General features: G+C 35.9%; 1 non-coding gene across 1 annotated transcript; it reads right to left on the reverse strand.

Moving 5' to 3' along the window:
• Window positions 1-2,731: 2,731 nt before the first annotated feature.
• Window positions 2,732-2,836, reverse strand: LOC141705642 (small nucleolar RNA R71). The gene has a single exon (XR_012568430.1). It is a non-coding gene; the product is annotated as a small nucleolar RNA R71 (small nucleolar RNA).
• Window positions 2,837-8,736: the final 5,900 nt, after the last annotated feature.

The following is an 8,736-nucleotide window of genomic DNA, read 5'->3' on the forward strand; positions in this document are numbered from 1 at the left end:
AACAAACAATCTTAAATGTTAGCTACGCATCAAAGACGAGTAAGCACAACCAAACTAAGAAATCATAAATCATCACACACATAGGATATAAAACAATTAACTATTCAATTCCATAAATAAATCTGTTAAAACCCCATGACAACGATTAGTTCATAATCGAACTCATCACCACCATGGGTTCCATTGAAAACATGATAATAAACAATATAAGAGTACTAGGGTTCAAAGACAATTGAAAACAAGCATCTGAAGTATAACTATAATGAAGAATACAAAAATCTTCTTCTCCGTAGCTGTCTGTGCTCTCTAGGTACTCGTATTGCTCTCCCTTATCTCCTCGTTCTTAACAACAAATTATTATAGGTTTATATAGCTTCTAGATGACCTGTGTGGCGCCCTCCAAACCCGGGTCGAAGTTTGGGGTCCACAAAACATACACAATATAACCTGTATATGAAATTATTTGCAATGACCCTACTTTACATAACCACGGATCGCAACAGGTTAAGTATGAAAGCAAGCCACAACCTTAACTTTTATTACATCGCACCAAATCCCAACTAGTTTAACTTACAATGGATAATGAAATTTACTTACAAGCTTGCACAACTCGACTATAATATAAAGCTTCCGTTGGCTCGATTCAACTCATCCTGGAATCCTAGCTCGCACATTGGACTGGGAAACCTTGTTATCAATCATTCCATTTAACTGTAGAATACATAAACAGATTTGCAAGGGTGAGCTAATTAGTCACCTTGCAAATCTGTTTATGTATTCTACAGTTAAAATGGAAATGATTGATAACAAGGTTTCCCAGTCCAATGTGCGAGCTAGGATTCCAGGATGAGTTGAATCGAGCCAACGGAAGCTTTATATTATAGTCGAGTTGTGCAAGCTTGTAAGAGTAAATTTCATTATCCATTGTAAGTTAAACTAGTTGGGATTTGGTGCGATGTAATAAAAGTTAAGGTTGTGGCTTGCTTTCATACTTTAACCTGTTGCGATCCGTGGTTATGTAAAGTAGGGTCATTGCAAATAAATTTCATATACAGGTTTATATATTGTGTATGTTTGTGGACCCCAAACTTCTGACCGGGTTTGGAGGGCGCCACACAGGTCATCTAGAAGCTATATAAACCTATAAATTTGTTGTTAAGAACGAGGAGATAAGGGAGAGCAATACGAGTACCTAGAGAGCACAAGACAGCTACGGAGAAGAAGATTTTTGTATTCTTCATTATAGTTATACTTCAGATGCTTGTTTTCAATTTGTCTTTGAACCCTAGTACTCTTATATTGTTTATTATCATGTTTTCAATGGAACCCATGGTGGTGATGAGTTCGATTATGAACTAATCGTTGTCATGGGGTTTTAACAGATTTATTTATGGAATTGAATAGTTAATTGTTTTATATCCTATGTGTGTGATTTATGATTTCTTAGTTTGGTTGTGCTTACGTCTTTGATGCGTAGCTAACATTTAAGATTGTTTGTTAATCTCTATTGAAGTGACAGTGAATATAGAGGTTTAGAACTTGCCATGCATAGGTTCATGTATATTTGTTATGCATAATTTGTGGGTAATTTTAACAATCTTATTCACCCTATGTAATCACGATAGATAACTTGCTCTTAAACCATTATATTTTCAATCTTTATAGACATATAGGGACTAAGCATAATTGGTGTCTATTCAACTTTTATCTTAATTATGGATGTTTGATAGTAGGGTATACGTATAACAAAAGTTAGTGTATACTAGTTTCGTGTTATCTGATTAGTTGTCATCACCATCACATGCTTGGGTTAAAGAATATAACTTTGACTGAAGTATTTAATGAAGTTAAAATCCCATGTTTATTCTCATATAAGTAATTCAATCTTAATTCCTTTAGTTAATATTATTTAGTATAATCTCTTAGTTAATTCAAAACTCAATTTGTTATTTGTCTTAACATTGAATGATAACCATACATTGTTGCATAAGCGCATATTCTGTTTAAACCAGTCTATGTTGGAACGAACTTTAATTTAATCTATACTACTTGTGATCGCATACGCTTGCGTATGTTTTCACGTTTGAATTACAGCGAACAAGTTTTTGGCGCCGCTGCCGGGGACTTCGGTGTTAAATTTAGTTTATGTGCTTGACATCAGGGTCGTTAAACTTCACTGACTCGGATATTTTCTTACTTGTTTCCTTTGTTTGTGTTTCAGGTACTCTAGAGAGCGTGTATGCGAAACTGTTCTCAATCTCATAAGGAAACACTGGACGCAGTTGAAGTAGTTGAAGAAGTTTTTGAAGAAGTTGAGAAAGTTGAAGAAGAAGCTATTATTGCAATGGGAGAACCAGTAGCGAATCCAAAAGCTTTGATGGATTATTCTCAACCGAAGATCAATGACATTCAGTCTAGTATTGTCAGATATGCCATCGCGGCTAATACTTTTGAAATCAAGTCTAGCACGATTCAAATGGTGTAAAATTTAGTCCAGTTGGGGGTTCTCCAACAGAAGATCCCAACATATACATTAGAGATTTCATCGAGATCTGCGACATTTTCAAGTTCAACAATGTTTTGGAAGATGTTGTGAAGTTGAGGCTTTTCCCATTCTCTCTGAGGGATAAAGCTAAGTGCTGGTTGTATTCTCTGCCACCAGGTTCTATCACTACTTGGGAGGATCTTGCTCAGAAGTTTTACTAAATTCTTCCCTATGGCGAAGATAACTGCAATCAGAAATGCTCTTACTCAATTTGCACAGCAATCAGGAGAATTTATGTGAAGCTTGGGAGTACTACAAGGAGATGCTTAGGAAGTGTCCTCATCATGGCATGCTTGATTGGATGATCATCAATTGCTTCTACAATGGTTTGGGAGCGCAGTCTAGACCCATGCTCGATGCAGCATCGGGAGGAGCGTTATGGGCTAAGAGCTTTGATGAAGCTTATGAGCTAATTGAATTGATGGCTGCTAACGAATATCAGAACCCAACTCAGAGACTACCTCAAGGCAAGGTAGCAGGAATTCTGGAGGGTATACAGCTACTTCTATAGCTGCTTAGCTAAAGGCGTTAATGATGAAAGTGGATCCTTTGGCTAATTTTGGAGTTAATCAGATCATTAGTGTCTGTGAGCTTTGTGCTGGTGCACACGAAATGGAGCAGTGTGCTATATCTAGTGAATCATCTCAGTTTGTGAGCAACTTTTAGAGGTCGCAGCAACCAGTTCCTGCCACTTATCATCCTAATAACCGCAATCATCCCAACTTCAGCTGGAGCAACAATCAAAATGTGATGCAACAGCCTTATCAGCAGTTTGGAGCAAAGCAATTCAATCCTCCTGGTTTTCAACAACCTTATGCACCAAGACAACAACTCCAACTTCAACAACAACCGCATGGAAGTGTCGGTCAATCTACTAATGAAAAATATAAATTAGAGGAGTTGAGGCTGATGTGCAAAAGCCAAACAGTATCTATCAAGACTCTGGAGAATCAAATAGGGCAAATTGCCAATACATTGTTGAACCATCAACCAGGAACTCTTCCTAGCGATACAGAAGTTAATCCAGGCAAGATGGAAGTCAAAGAGAAGTTGAAAGCAATCACTTTGAGGTATGGAAAGGTCACAAGCCCCCAAATTCAGGAAGATGAAGATTCTGAAGACTCTGTTCAGAATGCAGGTGTAATATCCCATATTTTCAGATATTATTATTATTATTATTTAGAATTGTTTATGTGATTTTATGTGAATTTTAGTGAATTATATGATAATTGGAATTGATGTTGGGATGTTTATATGCGATATTATTTGAGTATTTTAATTTATATATGTGCAGAATAAAGTATAGATAATTATGGTATTTTTCTGGTAATTTTTGGATCGTTATATGATTTTATAATGATTTACAGATTTAATAATTATTTTATGTATAATTACAAAACTATTTATTAAAACTAGGAATCGTCCAACCTCAACCATTTTTACATTTTTACAACCCGAAACTCTTCCAAAAACTCCTTCCTAACCTAATCTGGTAATTCCGGACATTTTCCGTGTTTTAACTTTTTTGAGCCGGATTACGGTTTGACCCGTACGCATCCCGGTGTACAATCTTCGATACGACAATCATTTTGATAAATCAACAAAACTCATATTCTCGAGAGACAGGATATTTACGTTATTTCTCATAGGGTGTTTTATAAGAAGCTCGGTTTTGATAATTATCCAAATCTGATATTAAATTATATCATTTTATAGTTACTTAGCGGCTAAGTAATCTATTTTCGGATCGTTTTACAGTTACTTAGCGACCAAACAACTAATTTATCTATCCAACACGAACCAATATTCCATAAATATATATAGCCCTTCTCTTATTTCATTTATTTTTAAATCATAATCAGTCAGTAATAATATAGAATTTACAAAGAAAACCCTAATAAATCTTTACGTTCTTGAAAATCAAACACACGGACGGAGGCGTTATCGAACTCCGATTTGGGCATACCATAAATCAAATCGAAGCTCTCGAAAAGTACTTTCTGATTCAACCAACCATTTCAGTACAAAAATCAAGGTAATTTGTTATTTATTTATTTTAATTCAACTTATTTGATAATTAAAATATGAATTTTTTCTTAATGTTGTTGATACGATTTGATGCTAGAATCATGTAGATAATTTCCACCTGGTCATTTTGGTATATTATATGACTAATTTGGAGTTCAATAACATATTGAAAATTGAGTTTGATTCTCGAATTCAAAAATTAGGGTTATAGTGTTTGAATGTTCTTAATTAAAATTTGGGTATTTCTTTGTTTGGGGTTATGTTGAAATTGTAGGTACGAACGAATAGATCGTGGAACAGGGAGTTAAATGGTATAAACGAATTGAACAGAGGATTCTGGGAAGGGCCTCGCCGGAGTTTGTAACTCGATGGCGGCGTAACTTTCCCGTTGTATTTCCGAATTAATCGTTGATCATTTGCTCGATTTGAATACAGATATGTGTTGCTGAGATGTAGGGGAACAATCCCCCTGAATTTGGTTCAGTTCTGGAGGTTTTCCGGCCGCCGGAAAACCTCCATGGCGGCGGCCATGGAGTCCGGCCGGCGGGAGGGTCGAGGAAGACGACCAGGGGTGTCAAATTGCAGTTTGTCCCCTGGAAGTCTCCCTTATTTGCAAAACTTGTATTTTAGTTTTAAAACTTATAAAAAACAGGATTTCTGTTTTAAATATTTTCAAAAATTCATATTAAATAAACCGTCCATTTAATACGAAATGAACGCGTATAGACTCAGAAAAATATTCCGCTTACAGTAAAAATACTTTCGAGACCCAAACTATTTTGTTTCAAAAGGTCGCTTGTTTTGCAAGTCAGTTCTGAGTCGCTTATTTATCTAAAAGTCGTATTTTTGACCTGATTTCAGTTTTAAATGTATTGAGTCGAACCTTTTGGCGAACCGAGTCATATGCAGTATGAATTATGTGATACTGAGTTATGTGTTTACATGCTATGTGAATTACGTGTGTACGTGGATCAATAGTCTTGTGTTTGGATGTTTCCTTTATGTATGGGCTATCATATGGGTAGACGATAGGATTTTGATGCGCAGCTCGTCGAGTAATTATTATTTAGATGATTAAAATGTTATTTTCTAATTATAGATACGAGTCTTTCAAGGCGATCAGGACCAGATGGAATGGATGAAGACTAGAGTTGAATAGTATGGAATATTGGGTTGTAGCACTGCATGAACAGCAGATCAGAGATTTAGCGAATTAAAAGACGGTGATGCTTTGAGATGCCAGACTGAGATAATTGTGTTTCTACGAGTGTGACTAACTACTAAAAACCCAAAGGCAAGTAACCCTATCATCACTTATTGTTCAAGTGATATTTATTTGAATCCTATTTTGCAAGTATTGCTTTCCCTATTATCAATTCGGAATAGATAAATGATTTACATATCGCTGAATTAAATGATTATCATGCAAGTACTCTTCTGATATTCTATGTTCAGAAAAGCTAAGTGATTTTACTCATCAAATTACTGGATTTATAAATGTTTTGTATTTTGAGAAAGATGATTTGGTTGCGAGTATTCCTACCCAAGTTAATGGGGGAAATAAAATTATTATGGGTGTCAATTATTATGACCCCTTTTTAATAAAAGGTCTTAAGATTGGATCAATGCGTAAGTGACCGGGGCGGACGGTCAAGCGGAGGGCTATTGCTAAGTGTCATATGAAATATTATGACACAATTTGTGCCACATGCAGATATATTGCCTTTTTATTTGAGTACTCGTATTTTGGGGACATGTTTTAATGAATCATGACCTTGTACTACCACACGGGCTGATCAGCACGTGATAGTACATTCGTTGGTGAATGATCTCAATCTAAGTTATTACATTATTTTTGATAATCATAGAATAAATGATTTATCAACTATTTCTGTTTTGGATTAATGGTGAAATGCAGTTTTAATTCAGATTCTGATTTATGCTGATACTTACTTTGTTGTTAAATATCAAATGTGGTATTAGTATAGATGATCGATATTGACTTCAGTATGGGATGTTGTGAGCATCAAAGTTCGTATTGATATCTAATTTGATATGACAACAAAATGAGTATTAATATCAGGAGTTTGGTTTTGAATAAAGTTTATGATTCATTCCCTAATCATGTTTCATGTTATTGTTGTTTACGATATTTCCGTAAACACTGTTTTACGAGTTTTATTCTCGTCAAGATTCAAAGTATTGCTGAAGCATTTGGCTCTAAAATATCAAAAAGGGTTTTGAATACAATGAGCAATAGTTATCCGATTCTTTATTAAATTTTCTGTTTCAGTAATTATGATTTTAAAATGTTTTGCGCTATTGCAGATGTCGGTTTTATATCAAAACGACCCTATATTTGCTATAATGATTGCTGAGCATTTCTTTCGCTCATACTTGCCTTTTTTCAAATTTAACCTCCAGTGAGGATTAACTTGCGCTGTTTAACCGCGTAATTCGAGGAAGCAAAGAAAAAGTTTTTAGAAGGTGGTTGGTCCAGGGTTTGAGAACTAGTGTAAGTTATTTTGTGTAAAGTTGTTTATATTATAGTATATTATAATTGTGTATTGTATTTGGGCCTAGTATACTTCTTTTCGAAGTTATACTAGCGGGTTAAGTTTTAAGGTTGAGAATTATTGAAAAGAGTTTTAAAAGAAAGTAAAAATTAATTTGTGGAATTTGGAATTCTTGTTTCCAGAACTGTAACCTTAAAAGATCTTGGATTAGTTTGGGGTCATAAATGATAAATATCTTCTGCTGGCATTTATTTATTGATTTAACAAGTTAATTTGGATTGAGGTTTCATAGTGACGACCAAATCCCTTGACCCCGGATTTGGGGGTGTTACAGTAGGTGCATCTGCACCTTTGCCAATTCGTGAAAAGGAGATTGTAGCTGAAAAAGTTGTGCAGAAGGGCGCCGAGGTGGAATCGAAGAAGAAAGCTGTTGAAAACAATCCTCCTGAGGGTAATATAGGGGTTAAACAGGTCTACCCACCTCCGCAATATCATAAAAGACGTCAAAAGCAGAAGTTTGATAAGCAATTTGCCAAGTTTTTGGAAGTTTTCAAGAAGTTGTACATTAACATACCTTTTGTTGAAGCTCTAGAACAGATGCCGAGCTACGTTAAGTTCATGAAAGGTATTCTATCTCGGAAGCTAAAACTTGAGGAGTTAGAAATCGTTGCTCTAACGGAGGAGTGCAGTGTTGTGCTGCAACAGAAACTGCCTCCTAAGCTTAAAGATCCAGGAAGCTTCATGATACCTTGCACCATTGGAAATCTATCATTCGACAAGTGTTTGTGTGACTTGGGAGCTAGCATCAATCTGATGCCCTTGTCCGTTTTCAAGAAACTTGGACTACCTAATCCAAAACCTGTGAACATGTCTTTGCAACTGGCTGACCGTTCTATCACTTATCCGCCAGGAGTAGTGGAGGATCTCTTGGTTAAGGTGGATAAACTCATCTTCCTAGCTGATTTCATCATACTTGACTTTGAGGAGGATAAGAAGATTCCCATTATCTTGGGAAGACCATTCTTAGCTACGGGCCGAACTCTTATCGATGTGCAAAAGGTGAACTAACCATGAGAGTTCTAGGTCAGGATGTCATGTTTAATGTCTTAAATGATATGAAATTCCCTACTGATGAAGAGGAGTGCTTTAAAGTGGAGTTGGTCGACTCTATAGTGACTTCGGTGCTTGATCACTTGTTAAGGACTGACGCCTTGGAAAGAGCCTTAACGGGGGATTCTGATAGTGAAGATGAAGAAGGGGAAGAGCAGATACAGTATTTGAATGCATTCCTATGGAAGAGGAAGTTGGACTTATCGTTCGAGTCTCTTGGATTGGAAGAGCTGAAAAATTCTCCAAAGCATCTCAAGCCATCTATCGAAGAAGCTCCTACAATTTAGCTCAAACCACTGCCTGATCACTTGAGGTATGTGCTTTTAGGTGATGCATCTATTTTTCATGTTATTATTGCATCTGACCTTTCAGGATGTGATGAAGATAAGCTCTTGAGAATTCTGAGGGAGTTTAAATCATCAATTGGATGGACTATAATAGATATCAAGGGAATTAGCCCTTCTTATTGCATGCATAAAATTCTGCTTGAGGAAGGAAGCAAGCCAACGGTTGAGCAATAAAAGAGGCTAAATTATA

This window comes from Apium graveolens, unplaced genomic scaffold (assembly GCF_009905375.1).
Source record: "Apium graveolens cultivar Ventura unplaced genomic scaffold, ASM990537v1 ctg9176, whole genome shotgun sequence".
Lineage (NCBI taxonomy): Eukaryota > Viridiplantae > Streptophyta > Magnoliopsida > Apiales > Apiaceae > Apium > Apium graveolens.